The following is a 17,777-nucleotide window of genomic DNA, read 5'->3' as shown; positions in this document are numbered from 1 at the left end:
TTCTGAATAATAATAATAATAATAATAATAATAATAATAATAATAATAATAATAATAATAATAATAACAGAGGATTAGGGATTTAAAAACAGCATTATTTACATGGGCATTTCTTTTTCAAGTCGATGGCCCCTTTGGACTTGTTCCATATGAATAGGGCTCATCTTCTGACGACTAATACTACTACTACTACTACTACTACTACTACTACTAAGGATTACGGGTTTAAAAACAGCACTATTTACGTGGGCATTTGTTTTTTAGATGTAAACTGTGCCAGTTTTTTCTAGCCGAAGATTGAAACAACAAGTGGAACTTAACTTAGCAGGTTATAAGATTCGGGTATGCCGGAAGTAAGGGCACAATTCCAAAGCCTTGAAGAAGATGGGAGGAAGCGGCAACCTAATAGATTTATTCATTAGAACGGATATTCCCCACGAACTATCTTTCATAGAAAGGAATGCAAAGGAATTCATAAATTTGAAATGACATTAAAGAACGTCTTCAGAGACTAAAAACTCGCTAGTCGACCGGCTATAAATAGGTCTTTGCTACTAGACACGCCCAGAATGTGGAATGCTCTTCCTTTCTAAGTATTTCCTTGTTATCACTTGAAATGTGTAACTTATGACTACTCCTAATAACAGAGTCTGATGTGGTTAGCCGTTACTAATATGTAATTCACATTGCTCTGCCTAATACTGGACGTCTCCAAATAAAATTGGTTATCAAGTATGCAGTGCCGTGCTCATCTTTCAAATTCTGAATCAACTCAAAGTTCCCCAGCCTATCAATCTGGTAGCCCAAGTTCCCTTCCCGCTGCTGCCAGTGAGGAACCAGAGGAAAGTATTTCTGGTGATTGGAAATCCATCCCTCGATATAATGTGGTTCGGATCCCACGACAAGATGTAGGTAGGTCCGCGGCTAAGTAACCAATGGGTTCGTAGCCACGTCACTAAAAATCTAATCGGTCGGGGCAGCCCTAGAAGGGTTTAATCAGCTTAGTGGTCTGGTTAAACTATGATAGATATGAATCAAACGACAATCCCGCTTCTCATGGTTAGTGAAACGCGTCAAGTGTATCCCGTAGATTTTCAAACATATCTTCTCTAGATTCTCAAAATGAGAAACAAAATCTTGAACACAATCACCTGCCAGCTCAATGGAGTAGGAACTACAACATAAAACGTAGGCCAAATGCCAAGCACTGGGACCTATGAGGCCATTCGGCGCTGAAAGGGAAATAGAGAGTGAGAAGTTTAAAGGTGTGACAGGAGGAAAACTTGGTAGTTGCACTACGACACAATGGTTAGGAGGGTGGAAAGTAAGATGGACGAAAGAGTGTGTGAACGGAAGTACGGTAAAAGGAATGAAAGGGCTTGCAGCTTGGGACCGAAGGGACGCTTCAAAGAACCTAAAGTAATGCCTGCAGTGCACCACGTGAGGTGCACTGATGGCACTAACCCCCATAGGGAATTGTCAGCTTAATGAAACCACGAATAAAACCAAACGTTCTGCGAATATCGCTGGTTTTCTGTATTTATTATTATTATTATCATTATTATTATTATTATTATTAATATTCAAAGGAACACCATATTCGAATGGAATGACCCGAAAAGCCCTTAACTTGCTGAATGTAAGTCGGTGAATAGAAACTCTAAGTATGAGATAGAGAGAAACAAGGCCACACGACTCTCTTCCCCATAAAAACATCCGTAAATATCTATTTGCAAATACACCAGGCTTGGTTTCTTCTCTACGTTAAAAAAAAAAAACACACACACACACAGCAACAGCAACAACAACAACAACAACAACAACAACAACCACAATGAAACAGATAAAAAAAATGTGCCGTAGTTTATGTGAAGCAATCGAGTTTCCTGTACAGCGTATACTCAAGGCCACCGAAAATAGATTAGTCTTTTGGTGGTCTCGGTATAATGCTGTATAAGTGCCACGGCCCATGACCTGTCAGACGCACGATTATGGCTAACTTTAACCTTTAAATGAAATAAAAACTACTAAGGGTAGAGGCCTGCAATTCGCTATGTTTGATGATTGGAGGGTGGATGATCAACGTACAAATTTGCACCTCTCTAGCCTCGGTCATTTTTAAGATCTGAGGGCGGACAGAAAAAGTGCGGACGGACAGACACACTAATCCATCTCAACAGCTTCTTTTATAAACACTAAAAGCAAGAGCGACTTTCATATTCGCCGGAAACGAGCTAGAAAAATTACGCCGAAGTATTCGTCGGAACTCGCGCTATTTTTAATCTGATTCTCCCTTTCGTCAGCAGACTGAAGTGGGCGTCTCCCTCCCTCCCTCCCTCCCCTGACAAGGGATGACGGAAGATAATGAAGAGTTTAACCGGGAGTAAGAAAAAAGAATTGATGTAAGGAACAAAGCACATCGGGGAATGGTGATAACGAAAAGCTTTCCCGTGGAAAAAGGAAACGAACAGAACAGAAAGTAGAATTGAGGATAAATGCTAAGCACTGGTTTGTTTGTTTGTTTGTTTGTTTGTTTGTAAGGTGTTTTTACGTTGCACGGAACCAGCGGTTATTCAGCAACGGGACCAACGGCTTTACGTGACTTCCGAACCACGTCGAGAGTGAACCTCTATCACCAGAAATACACATCTCTCACACCTCAGTGAAATGCCCGGGAATCGAACTCGCGGCCACCGAGGTGGCAAGCCAAGACCATACCAATAACGCCACTGAGGCGCTTGCTAAGCACTGGGACCGATGAGGTCATTCAGCGCTGAAATGGAAATTGACAGCGAAAACATCTGAAATGTGTAACAGAACGAAAACCTCAATTGTTACGAGAGTGGAAAGTAAGATGGAACAAAAAGAATATGAACGGAGGTACAGTAAAAGGAATGAAATCGGTTGCAGCTAGGGGCCGATGGAACGATGCAAATGACCTTAAGTAATGCCTATAGTACACCACATGAGGTGCGCTGACGGTACTACGCCCTACGGGAGGAAAAGGAGATGGATATAAAATAATACAAAAATATCTGATAGTGGATGATTACGACGACGAAGAACTGAACAGGTGGAGATGAGAATTGGAGACAATGAAAAGTCTGAGAAAAATGTGACGATGAAAAGCTGAATGAGAGTAAGAGAGAAATGTCAAAAATAAAACGTTTAACAAAGGAAGATGAGAATGATGAAGAGTTCAGCAGGGGGTAAACAAGAAAGAGAAAGAAAAATAAAATCTAGCAAGAGGTCAAGATGCTAATAATGAGAAGAACAAAAGAAGAAATGGAAATTAAATGTTAAAATAATAAAAAGTCTGTCTGAGATGAAATGGTAACTCTTATAGAGAGTTATTGCACAATGCGCAATAAAAAGTAATGTTTTAAGCAAGATATTTCATGAGAACAAAAAATAAGCTAAAGGGATAAGTTAACGTTTTAATGCGCCTTCCTAAAATATACATTATTCTTCCATGACCATAAATTTGAATGAAGGGAGAGGAGTGATCGGAATAGTAAAATAAAAAATTGAATGTTAATAGTGGAAAAATTAACTTGGAAGAAAGATGTGACCAAAAGAGTAAATGATATATGTCAATAATGAAAAGAAAATATGCGCACGAACGCTATGTGAATACTAACTCCCCAGTGTTATAAAACTCAACACTTAAATCGAACGAACGCCAACTGCTGAAACTTGCTAAAAACAATGAAAGGCGAAGAGAGGATACCCAAAGAAGAAGATACGTAAAGTAAATTTGGAAATAACACGTACTATAGTCAATTCACATCACCGGTGCATTTGATGTTTAGGCCACTCCCTTACGACGCTCCGCATTGGCTGTTACTAAACCAATGACAGGGCAGGAAACTCTCAGTCTCTCTCGAGAGTTCACATAGGCAGGATATATGTTTCACTTTTCCTGAGGGATACTTTTTCAGGAGAGGTGGAACATACATCCTGCCTATGTGAACTCTCTCGAGAGAGTGAGAATTTCCAGCCCCGTGATTCGCTTATCAACAGCCAATCAGGAGCGTCGTAAGGGACTGGTTTAGACATCAGATGCACCGGTGATGTGAATCTACTATAGTACAGAACTGTACATCTGAGCAACATGAGGACACTGAGAACTGTAGATGTCAATGCAACTGTACAATCTGAAGCTACATGCAACGGCGCCGCCTGAAAATCCTTGCAATTTTGCAACCCGAAGATCTGTGCAACTGTGCAACCTGAGGACCGAGCTACCTGAAGATACATGCAACTGTACAACATGGAAATCTATGCAACTGTAAAGCTTGAAGATCCATGCAACTATACAACCTGCAAATCTAAGCAACTGTATACAGCTTGAGGATATACGCAACTGTACAATTTCAAAATCAGTGCACCTGTAAACCTTAAGCACCATGCAACTGTACAATTTCAAAATCATTGCACCTGTAAACCTTAAGCACCATGCAACTGTACAATTTCAAAATCAGTGCACCTGTAAACCTTAAGCACCATGCAACTGTACAATTTCAAAATCAGTGCACCTGTAAACCTTAAGCACCATGCAACTGTACAATTTCAAAATCATTGCACCTGTAAACCTTAAGCACCATGCAACTGTACACCCTGAAACTCTCGGCAACTGTAAGACTTTAAGTCTATACAGCTGCCTCTTGCAACTGTACATCTTGAAGACCTGTGTAACTACACAGCCTAAAAAGCCATGCAATAGCACAACTTGGAAATCCATGGAACTACGTAAGTATAACTTAGTTTAACTAGACCACTGAGCGGATGAACAGCTCTCCTAGGGCTAGCCCGAAGGATTAGATATTTTGACGTGGCTAGGAATCATTTGGTCACCTAGCATCGGGACCTACAGCTTATTGTGGGATCCGAACCACATTATATCGAGAAATGAATTTCCATCGCCAGAAATAAATTCCTCTGAATCCGCGTTGGCCGGGCCGAGATGGAACTACAGAACCCGAGGACCTACGCAGTTGTGAGACATAAACACCGGCGTAACTGTGACGGGGTAAAGCACTATGCAGCAGCAACGTAAGGCCCTATATTGCATGCCGGAAGGAAAATGAAACGCAAAAGAAGGTTGATATTTTTTTTAGAACTCGGGAAATACAAAATGCGGAGGAGAAAAAAAGACGAGCGAAACAGAGGCAAAGAGACTCCCTTCCCTTGAAATATTAAATAAACAAAGAGCAGGGGAAGCCTTACACAGCGACGTTAGGGTGGAATGAAAACCAGACTTCTGGCTGCTCTCTCTGATGATGTGTGATGCCCGGTCAATAAAATGTGTTTATTTATTTACAATTGATACTGCGAATGTTTGTATGGTGTTTTTACGTTGCATGGAACCAGTGGTTATTCAGCAACGGGACCAACGGCTTTACGTGACTTTCGAACCTCGTCGAGAGTGAACTTCTATCACCAGAAATACACTTCTCTAACCCCTCATTGGAATGCCCGAGAATCGAACTCGAGGCCACCGAGGTGGTTGGCAAAGACCATACCAACCACGCCACTGAGGCGCTCATACTGCGAATGTAAGCGACATTTGCTGTATTTTTCGTAAAATGACTGTATTCACGAAATGTACGTATTACATAAAATATACTAGTGTTACATTCCTTCAAATAACAATCCAATAAGACGAAGCCCCTAAGTAGCATATTTTCCATAAAAAAATAAACTTTCAAAGCAGTATTTCTGAACTTTATTAGCCTATGGAAAAATTTTATTCTATAAAATTTTCTTTTTCTTTTCAAAACTTCCAAAATTTACTCTAGACGAAAACGAAATGCACAAGTGGGACGTGCACTTGTTAATTTTGAAAATCTTATACGAAATTCACAAAAATATGATACAATTTCACATTAAAAATTCGTTAACAAAAAAATAATTCTATAATATTAAATATGCCAAAAGCCTGTTGTAGGTAATCATCTACTCAAGCTCCCATCCGGAAAGACCCCTAGATTCACCGACGTAGATTTAATCATGAAATAATGAACGCCGGCAACTCACACAGAAATCTTCTTCTCATTATACGGGGACATGAAATAAACGTATCTGCCAGAGATGCACTCGACTTCATTGCAATTCTATGGTGAATTTTATATAGTAAAACCGTGAGCTGGGCAAGTGGATACCGTTACAGGGAACGACATTACGTAACGAGGAGGGGAATAAGAAAATCAGTGATCTAAGTAGGTAAAAAGTATCTATAGATTAGTACAATGGTTGTCAAGAGGTAAAAATTAGTTGTCAGTTGTGAAACGTGGTGGCCAGTTAGTCAATTGAAAGTTGTAAAACGTGGATGCAAAAGTTAAAAAGTGGTTGCAAGTTGGCAAAAAGTGATTGTAAGTTGCAAAAGTGGATGTCAAGAGGAAAAAAACGATTGTAAGTTGCAAAACGTAGATGTCCAATGGTAAAAAGTGATTGTAAGTTGCAAAAGTGGATGTCAAGAGGAAAAAAACGATTGTAAGTTGCAAAACGTAGATGTCCATTGGTAAAAAGTGATTGTAAGTTGCAAAAGTGGATGTCAAGAGGAAAAAAACGATTGTAAGTTGCAAAACGTGGATGTCAATGTGGTAAAAAAGCGTTGTAAGTTTTCAAAAACGTATGTCAAGTGGTAAAAAGCGCTTGTAAGTTGCAAAACGGTGGATGTCAAGTGTAACAACGATTGTAATTGCAAACGTGGATGTTCAAGTTGTAAAAAAGCGATTGTAAGGTTTGCAAAACGTGGAATGGCCAGTTGTAAAACGTGGATGCAAAGAGTTAAAAAGTGGTTGCAAGTTGGCAAAAAGTGATTGTAAGTTGCAAAAGTGGATGTCAAGTGGAAAAAAACGATTGTAAGTTGCAAAACGTGGATGTCAAGTGGTAAAAAGTGATTGCAAGTTGCAAAAAGTGGATGCCAATTGGTAAAAAGAGGGTTGCCAGTTGGCATAAGTTATTGCAAGTTACAAAGAGTGGATGTTAATTGGTAATAAAAGTGGATGTAAGAAGGTAAAAATAGGATGTAAGCAGATAAAATGTGTGGATGTCGGTTGTAAAAAGTGGTAATAAAAGTGGATTGTAAGTTGCAAAAGTGGATGTCAAGAGGAAAAAAACGATTGTAAGTTGCAAAACGTAGATGTCCATGGTAAAAAAGTGATTGTAAGTTGCAAAAGTGGATGTCAAGAGGAAAAAAAAAAAAGATGTAAGTGCAAAACGATTGTATGCAATGGTCAAAAAAAAAGCGATTTTGGTAAGTTGCAAAAGTGGATGTCAAGAGGAAAAAGACGATTGTAAGTTGCAAAACGTGGATGTCAAGTGGTAAAAAGCGATTGTAAGTTGCAAAACGTGGATGTCAAGTGGTAAAAAGCGATTGTAAGTTGCAAAACGTGGATGTCAAGTGGTAAAAAGTGATTGCAAGTTGCAAAAAGTGGATGCCAATTGGTAAAAAGAGGTTGCCAGTTGGCATAAGTTATTGTAAGTTGCAAAACGTAGATGTTAATTGGTAAAAAGTAATTGTAAGTTGCAAAACGTAGATGTCAATTGGTAAAAAGTAATTGTAAGTTGCAAAACGTGGACGGCAATTGATAAAGAAAATGGCTGTTAGTTGGTAAAAGGTGATTGCAAATTACAAAACGTGGATGTCAATTGGTAAAGTGGTGGTCAGTTGGTGAAAAGGGATTGTAAATTGCAAAATGTGGATGTCAACTAGTGTAAAGTGATTGTAAGCTGCAAAAAGTGGATGCCAATGGGTGAAATGATTGTAATCTGCAAAACGTGGATGTCAATGCGTATAAAGTGATTGTAAGTTGCAAAAAGTGGATGCCCATTGGTGAAAAGTTCTTGTAAGTTGCAAAGCGTGGATGGCAAGTGGTAAAAGGTGATTGCAAGTTACAAAGAGTGGATGTTAATTGGTAATAAAACTGGATGTAAGCAGGTAAAATGTGTGGATGTCGGTTGGTAAAAAGTGGATAAAAGTGGATGTCCAGGTGGTGGAATGTAAGCAGGTAAAATGTGTGGATGTCGGTTGGTAAAAAGTGGATGTTAGTTGGTAAAAAAAAAGTGGATGTCAGTTGGTAAAAAGTGGATGTAAGAAGGTAAAATGAGGTTTCAGTTGGTTAAAAAAAAAAAAAAAAAAACTGGATGTAAGCGGGTAGAAAGTGGATGTTAGTTGGTAAAAAAAGTGGATGTAAGAAGGTAAAAAGTGGATGTCAGTTGTAAAATGTGGTTTCAGTTGGTAAAAAAATATAAAAACTGGATGTAAGCGGGTAGAAAGTGGATGTTAGTTGGCAAAAAAATTGGATCAGTTGGTAAAAAGTGGATGTCAGTTGGTAAAGTGTGGTTTCAGTTGGTAAAAAAAATAAAAACTGGATGTAAGCGGGTAGAAAGTGGATGTTAATATATATATATATATATAATATATATATATATATATTAATATATATATATATATATATATATATATATATATATATATACACGATTAAGTAGAACACCACTGGCTTCAAGCCGATTCACTCCTAAAAATAAAGTTAAAAAAAAAACACGAAACGCACTTACCAAATACACTAATTTAGGTACAACTCTGTCCGAGTTCATTCACTCGACGAAACTGAGACAAGACTTGCGAAACGTAAGCCGGAATAAATGCCGGGGAAAGTATTTGAGAAATATGACTTCATTCAACTTTATTCACTTGAAAAAAGTAAAGAGCTCATCAAGTCCACTCGGTGCTAAAATGACTTGCTCATAAAAAGTTCCGGTGGTTTAGGGGTTAATTAAGAGTTGGTGTAAAGGGAATTTTCGACTCTACTACTGCCTGTGAGATAGAGACGAGGAGAGAGAGACGGAGAGAGGATGAGAGAGAGAGAGAGAGAGAGAGAGAGAGAGTGAGTTTGTACAGTTGAGGGCGTGCCTCTTGTTAGACCTTTGAATACGGAGCCCTTGATGGCTATGAGAGAGAGAGAGAGAGAGAGAGAGAGAGAGAGAGAGAGAGAGAGAGAGACTTTCATTAATAACAAGTACGATTCATCGTGCGTTTGTGAGTGCTCACGTTTGTGTCAAGGACCGAGATATAATCCTTGCTCTTTGAGAGAGAGAGATTGGGGGGGGGGGGTTGGAGAGAAGAAAGAAGAGAGAGAGAGAGAGAGAGAGAGAGAGAGAGAGAGAGAGAGAGAATGTGTCATATGTCGGAAAGTTGGTGGGAGTCTCGTTTCGGATGTAAGAAAGAATCTGTTAGAGAGAGAGAGAGAGAGAGAGAGAGAGAGACTTAATTATGTTCCAGGTTAAACTCAAGCCCGAAAGTAAATGCTGACTGTCAACAGTTAAAAAGATATAGTAGTCATGGCAATGTAAATGGTCTGGAACACTCAAGGCTGGAACATAACGAGTTTTGGACGAGATTCCAGATCTCAAGGCAATGCCAATTATGGTTCAAGAGCCTGTGATACGCCGACTTATAGCCCATCTGAGACCAGGGACACGAACCTGCCATCAGAATTCAGAGTCGAGTGTGGGAATCTGCGGGGTAAACCAAACAGTCTCTTTTCAGTCGAGGAATTTTCGATTGATTCTGTATCTAAAACCGGAGTCGTCACTACCAAGATCATCGACGCTGACTCTAAGGATGAAATACAAAATTTCGGTCACAGGCCAAGCACTGGGACCTATGAGGTCATTCAGCGCTGAAAGGGAAATTGAAACGGGAGTAAAAAGGCTTTAAAGGTGTAACAGGAGGAAATCCTCGTCGTTGAGCTATGAAACATTTGTTTGGAGAGGATGGACAGTAAGATGGGAGATGATATGAATGGAGGTATAGTAAAAGGAATGAAAGGGTTGCAGCTAGGGCCTGAAGGGAAGCTGCAAAGAACCTTAGGTAATGCTTACAGTGCACCCCTCATCGACGCTGAAATCCAGTGCAATTTAAACAAACGATAATTTTGGGTTAAACGTGCTAATAGACTATATGTTAGCCCGTCATAACTGATTGAATTGTATGGGTTACATATGGCTTACGTAATTAAAATTCTAGTCAACCAAGAGTTGACTGATCAGAAATCGGTCAAATAAGTGAATGTGCCACCAATCATAATTTTTATTCATAATTACGAATAAGTTCGTAAATATGTCACGAGTTAGCCAACTAGATACAGATAGTATACATGAAGGTATGAGTTAACCAATCAAAACCTGGCAGTGCTATGACTTTGTTTTTGTTTGTTTGTTTATATGGTGTTTTTACGTTGCATGGAACCAGTGGTTATTCAGCAACGGGACCAACGACTTTACGTGACTTCTGAACCACGTCGAGAGTGAACTTCTATCACCAGAAATACACATCTCTAACCCCTCAATGGAATGACAGAGAATCGAACTAGCGGCCACCGAGGTGGCAGGCCAAAACCATACCGATTAAGACACTATGGCGCTCAGTGCTATGAGTTAGACGATAAGACTTCAGGTTTTAGTCTATGAATGTACTATGTTAACCAATTAGAATTCTGGTACAGCACGCGAATTTGCTATTCAGTTGGGCACGAAGGTACGTTGAGATTTTACCAGCTAAAATTCCGCTATTATATTAAATAAATTGAAATAACTTCAATGTGAAACTACTCGTCTACGCACTCACAAAGGTCCTGAGCCTGTATCAAACAAAGCTGACTTAAGCACACAGTTCGTGTCGTCTCCTTTCGCGATAAAAACAAGTAAAAAATGCGCCAAGTTTCTCCGGTGCAATCGTGGTGGCCTGTGTAGTTTGCACCTACAGTGGTGCCAGACGCATGAGCATGGCTAATTTTAACCTTGAATAAAACAAAAACTCCTGAGGCTAGAGGGCTGCAATTTGGTACGTTGAATGATCGGAGGGTGGATAATCAATTTGCAGCCCCCTAGCCTCAGTAGTATTTGAGGGTGGACAGAATAAGTGCGGCCGGACTGACACACAACCTTCTCAATAGCTTTCTTTGACAGACACTAAAAGTCACAAACATGCTACAATCCCAAGTAACTGACACAGGTGGCAATAGGCCACAATAAGGCCTTAAACCCGAGAGATTAGGAGACACCAAGAGCGTAGGCTACGATGATGAAAAAGCGAAAGAGGAAAAGCAAAATCTATTAGGAAAGCAAGCGTGACGTCATAACGCATCTTGCTGGGCTAGACAAGAGCACAAAGGACCGCTTCCGAAAATGATTAAGCTTGGCTAATATCATCCATCAGCCGCTGCACGACGCATTACGAGGACCGAGAAGCGCCGCCAGAAGATTCATCAAAAATCCCTTTGTGAAAACCACCGGATTAAGCCAGGTAGGATGAACTAGGCTTTACTTTTGACGTGTCCGTGAATCTATGCTGGTGCTCAAACGGAGAGCTGGTGAGAATCTACACGGTACAGAAAATTATATATCTCTATGGTGTTTTTACGTTGCATGGAACCAGTATGGTTATTCAGCAACGGGACCAACGACTTTACGTGACTTCCGAACCACGTCGGAGTGGTATATCGAGTTTAGACCTAAGACCCAGCACTGGGACCTATAAGGTTACTCAGCGTTGGAAAGGAAATTGAGAGAACGTACGTTTGAAAGATAAACCGGAGGAAAACCACGCAGTTGCACTATGAAATAATTGTTAAGAGAGGGTTGATAACAAGATGGAAGAAAGAGAATATGAAAGGAGGTACAATCAAAGGAATGGAAGGAGTTGTAGCTAGGGGACGAAGGGGCGCTGCAAAGAACCTTTAGTAATGCCTACAATGCAGCCCGTAACGTGCACTGACAGCACTAACCCAGTAATTGGAAAAATTATACATTGAACCTGCAATGAACAAAAAATAAAACATTTTTTTTTGGGGGGAGGATAACTTTCGACGGTATGACATAATAAGGATATGTATTAGAAAGAAAATAAACTAAAATTAGACAAGTATTGATCATGTAACCTGCCTCCCATGTTATCATACATAACCACATGGAACACGCATTATAAGCATTAATTTTAAAAAGAAGAAAAAAAACTCTCAGTGAAGAGTATGACCATAATAATGAGAAAATGCAAATGAAATAAAAATGGAATAACAATTTAACCAGACCACTGAGCTGATTAATAGCTCTCCGTGGGCTGGCCCGAAGGATTAGATTTTTTATTTACGCGGCTAGGAAACAATTGGTTTCTTAGCAAAGGGACCTGCAGCTTATTGTGGGATCTGAACGATATTATATCGAGAAATGAATTTCTAATCACCAGAAATAAATTGCTCCGTCCGACACATGAGAGAGAGAGAGAGGAGAGGGAGAGAGAGAGAGAGAGAGAGAGAGAGAGAGAGAGAGAGAGAGAGAGAGAGTTTTGTATGTATGGTGTTTCTACGTTGCATGGAACCAGTGGTTATTCAGCAATGGGGCCAACGGCTTTACGTGACTTCCGAGCCACGTCGAGGGTGAACTTCTATCGCCAGAAAAGAGAGAGAGAGAGAGAGAGAGAGAGAGAGAGAGAGAGAGAGAGAGAGAGAGAGAGAGAGAGTCCCAGTGACCGCTTGACAGCAGAAATTTCACGAATCAAATATAAAATGTTTGGAAGGTCGACAAAAGTACACAAGTTTCCAGCCCAAATGAAATTCAAGATCCACGAGTCTAGCAACAGGTAGCGAGTAGATAGGTACACATTTCACGTCTAGAGTGAGTGGTGATAAGGATGAAGTGAAGAGAAGGGGAAAAAAAAGGATAAAGGAAATAAAAACTCCGGGGAAGGTTCGACCGGACAGCTACAAAGTTTCATGTCAAAAAGACTTGCGATGGAGGAGACGATTTCAGACCAGGCCCCCTCCGATACAGAACCCCGATCCTGTGTAAGTACGTTTCCTTTTTCTCTTGAAAAAAAGTACGTTTCCTTTCTCTTGAAAGTACGTTCCTTTCAAACTTCCTCTTGACAATGGATGAAACCAGAGACAGGGACTTGTTATGTTTATAATTTTAACTCGATCGCTCCGAGTACTTGCTGCGTTTTGTTTTCTATTTACACGTTAATTGGATCGGCGATAAAATTCCCTTATGGAGAACGGAGAGCGAGGGAGCGAGAGTAAGTCTACGGTAAACACAGTCGCGAAAAACACAAGAGGAGACCACTTGAAAGTAATGAAGATTGCGAATAGGCTACGAGGCAACGAAAATAAATCAGAAAAAGAGGTTTCAGATAAGGACTCTTAAGTCTCCTAAGTTCCTGAGCACGTTTCATGTTGATGACTGGGTTAGATGACCCCCTATCGCGAAACGTCTAAAACCAGACCTGGGATACAATTCCAAAATCTTTTCATATCTGGAGCAGTGTCCCAGAAAAAAAAAAAAAAAAAAAAACTTAAGTAAAAACTTTACCTTTACAGACAAATAAACTTCCATGAAAAGCTACGAAGGGAAAGGAATAATTGAAAGATTGAATAAAGATGTGGCAACTCGTGGTATCTTTCTATTAACTGTTTATAAAAACTCCACAATAAAATAGGCCTAACTCTCAATGAAAACTCCACATTGATATCATATGCGCATTAATGCTCTATGTATTTATCTCGCCATCAATAACAACAGGGTGAGTTAACAAACCTAACACAATATAGTAATTCCTTTTTCAACCTCATTTTTATGATAAAGGGGAAGTTGGTAGTGCAACTGCTTAAGGGAAAAGTTCTAATTTGTGAAGCCACATTGTAAGTTTCCGATGAGTCATTACCGATAAACCTTATTGATTTGGTGGAAAAGTAAAAGGAGAGATTATGAACGGAGGTACAGTAAAAGGAATGAAAGGGGTTGCAGTAGGGGTCGAGGGACGCCGCAAAGAACCTTCAGTAATACCTACTGTGCACGGCATGAGGTGCACTGAGAGCGCTACCCCCCTACTGGGGCTTCTTAATCTGGTCTCTTTTTAGGGATGATTTATTCCAACAATTCACAGTGAAAGTACGTGGTCCCCTTGAGCAGAAACGAAGCAAGTGACGCTAGAAAACTTGGTCGGTAAGTCCTGAGCAAACTTTTTTAACTCACCAATACTAAGCACAATTCCGATTCCATTATTCCAGGAATATGGACTAAAGTGGTTTGAGCTCACTCAGAAACCGGAATAGAAACAACAAGAAAAGATATGACAGAAAACAACTCTCGTTATTATTAGTGACGTTATTGACAATATAATACTCAATAATGTAAAAAAAAAAAAAAGAAAGAAAGAAAAAAAAGTGATAGCATCCCCAAAATGAATGTTTTATAAAGTCAGAGTTGCCTGATGCCTTATTAAACGACTTTTACGTCATAATTTCGTCCGAAGTTCATGCTTTCAAAGAATACGGTGTTCATTAGAAAAAGTGACAGAAGGGGAAAATAAATTAAATGAATTAATAAATAGAAAAAAAGCAACTAAATTGTTAAAATACAAGGAAAATTGCATCTTCGCTCGAACTAAAGTATCGAAAATATATCAGACTTGTTTGTCGCAAATATAGAAGTCTGTGCAGACCTTTCGAACAATACAGAGCTTATAAATCTTCTACTGCCTGACTTTCACAGCTTGGGTGCATTCCTTAATGGTCTACTGCCGATATCCCCCCGCCCCCCCAACAAGAAAATAAAAAATATTTTATCTATGAGCCTTTTCGGGATGCGTATATGCTCATGTAAATATATATATATGTATATATATATATATATATATATATATATAATATATATTATTGGAGCTACAAATGTCCGTCAATATCTAATTCGCTCTACCTCGGAATTAATATATTTACATATATGAAAATATATTAATTCCGAGGTAGAGCGAATTAGATATTAAAGGACATTTGTAGCTCGAATAATTTATATGAATCACGGTGATGTGATATATATATATATATATATATATATATATATATATATATATATATATATATATATATAGTGTCCAGAAGGAGTCCATGATACGAGATTTAAAAGGCCAAGTTTATTGCATATGATACGTTTCGCACATACATCTGTGTGCATCATCAGTCTCTGAATAAAATACAAAGACATATTATAGACAATCATATAAAATTACTAGAATTCACAACTTTAAAAAATAAAGTCTAAAAAATATTAAAAAGAGCAGTAAATAAAAAAAAGAGAGACTACTAAAAACACCAACCGTCCATGATCAGAGGTAAAGATGGAATGAGTTACAGTTGGCAGAGAGAAGCGACGACAACTATGCCAGGTACAAAGGTGACAAGGACAAATTACCATTTAATGAGGGCACCAGTCTTTTCATGCATAACGACTCCAGCGTTGTTAGTTGGTCAGGATGTTTAACATAATCAATTATTATAAAATGTTCTTTTTGAATTTCAGTCTTGCATATTATTGAGTGGTTTCTGATTTTGGAAAATTCTGGTTGTTTTATCCTCTGACTTGTACAGAAGCTAAAGCCTAAATGGCTACAATATCTGACCCTCAGCAACCTCCGAGTCGATCCAACGTAAGAGCCCGGACATCCAGGGCATGTGCATTTATAAATAACGTTGGATCGCATGAAGGGCTGAAAGCGATCTTTAAAGTTAAAAAACGATCGAATAGTGCAAGGATTACTCGACACAAGCCTGACTCTAAGACAGGGAATTTCCTGTTCATTATACGAGTGAGGTTTAAGATAAATTTTGAATCGGACAAATACGGAACAGTAGCAAAAAATATTTCTTCGGTACATCAAAAATAGTTAATGATGCAAACATTTGGAAAGTACCTTAATAGTGATTTTATGTACTATTTCTTGTGGAAATGAATTGGCTTTGAAAAAGTTTACCAAGAAAGTCATTTCGTTATGAAATATTTGCCATGAGGAAGAATATTTGAGCTCTATTAATCAGCGTATAGATGGTGCTGCGTTTAAATGAGTATTGGCAAGAGCTATAAAAGTTATTGGTTAATCCCGTATAAGTCCGTTTTCTGTATACTGCCGTGGTGAATTCTGAGTTGTTTCTAGTTACTTTAATATCAAGATATGGAAGGCTGCCCTCGCTCTCTACCTCCATAGTAAAATTAATCTTAGAATGAGCGTTATTAATGAATTCTAAAAACAAGGAACACTGCCATGAATGTCGAAATAAAACAAAAGTATCATCCACATATCTTCGATATAAAAATGGTTTAAAATTAGGGTCACAACCGTTTAAAAGTTTCGATTCTAAATCAGACATTAAAAAGTTAGCAAAAATAGGGCCCAAAGGAGACCCCACAGTAGCTCCATCGACCTGCGAGTAGAGTTGTTTATTAAAAATGAACATCGAATCTTGCACAGCAAGATCGAGAAACTGTTTAAAAGTCAACCGATCAAAACCATGAATGTTGTATCATCATCAATAAAAATTCTATCATTATAATATTAATAGTATCATTTAGTAGAACATTTGTAAAGAGGGACTCAATGTTGGAGGTTGCTGAGGGTCAGATATTGTAGCCATTTAGGCTTTAGCTTCCGTACAAGTCAGAGTATAAAACAACCAGAATTTTCCAATATCAGAAACCACTCTATAATATGCAAGACTGAAATTCAAAAAGAACTTTTTATAATAATTGATTATGTTAAACATCCTGACCAACTAACAACGCTGGAGTCGTTATACATTAAAAGACTGGTGCCCTCATTAAATGGTAATTTGTCCTCGTCACCTTTGTACCTGGCATAGTTGTCGTCGTTTCTCTCTGCCAACTGTAACTCATTCCATCTTTACCTCTGATCATGGACGGTTGGTGTTTTTAGTAGTCTCTCTTTTTATTTACTGCTCTTTTTAATCTTTTTTAGACTTTATTTTTTAAAATTGTGAATTCCTAGTAATTTTATATGATTGTCTATAATATGTCTTTGAATTTTATTCACAGACTGATGATGCACACAGATGTATGTGTGAAACGTATCATATGTAATAACCTTGGCATTTTATCTCGTATCATGGACTCCTGGACACTTTTATAATTGAATGCCGAAGCACTATATTATATATATATAGAATGAAAGAATCCTGTTTATACGCATATACACATTCCTATATATATATATATATTATATATATATATATATATATATATATATATATATATATGTGTGTGTGTGTGTACGTGTGTACATATACATGTATGTATTCACCTTCACATTTATCAACTTGTATTGCATAAGGTCTACTATTTATCCGTCAATAATGGGATGAGGGAAGAACTATGCCCATTACCAACATCACCTTCAACAGTATACCTTCAGTTAACAGAAGTGATCTATTTCAACAAATATTTGCTCCCAGATAAACAACAATTTTGCCCCAAATGAACGGCACCATCAATGAAGACCTCATTATTTTTTGTGCCTCAACCCATACACACCGCCTTGGGTAAACAACACGGCAAGACGGGACAGGTCTTAACAGAGTGATGATGAGGCTACAAAAAAAAAAAAAAAAAAAAAAAAAAAAAAGTGGGGAACGTCAACAGCTTCACCTTACCTAATCTCTCTCGAAGTTTGTTTGTTTGTATGGTGTTTTTACGTTGCATAGAACCAGTGGTTATTCAGCAACGGGACCAACGGCTTAACGTGACTTCCGAACCACGTCGAGAGTGAACTTCTATCACCAGAAATACACATCCCTCACGCCTCAGTGGAACGCACGAGAATCGAACTCGCAGCCATCGAGGTGGCAGGTCAAGACCATACCGATCACGCCACTGAAGCGCTCTTTCTCCAAGTTGAATGACATGATCGCGATCTGTTATAACAG

General features: G+C 38.7%; 1 protein-coding gene across 2 annotated transcripts in view; it reads right to left on the bottom strand.

The window, feature by feature from the left end:
- The window catches only part of LOC135226577 (lens fiber major intrinsic protein-like), a 150,152-nt gene that overhangs the window by 127,771 nt on the left and 4,604 nt on the right, over positions 1–17,777 (bottom strand). Inside the window, exon 2 of one of the 2 annotated variants that reach the window (XM_064266262.1) lies at positions 17,505–17,765. The exons of the other annotated variant lie outside the window; for it this stretch is intronic. The gene's annotated coding sequence lies outside the window, so the exon portion shown is untranslated. The remainder of the gene's footprint in view (positions 1–17,504; positions 17,766–17,777) is intronic. 2 annotated transcript variants of the gene reach the window in all.

The sequence above is a fragment of the Macrobrachium nipponense genome, chromosome 14, assembly GCF_015104395.2.
Source record: "Macrobrachium nipponense isolate FS-2020 chromosome 14, ASM1510439v2, whole genome shotgun sequence".
Lineage (NCBI taxonomy): Eukaryota > Metazoa > Arthropoda > Malacostraca > Decapoda > Palaemonidae > Macrobrachium > Macrobrachium nipponense.
The sequence above is the reverse complement of the archived record's forward strand: the minus strand, read 5'-3'. Positions and strand labels throughout refer to the sequence as shown.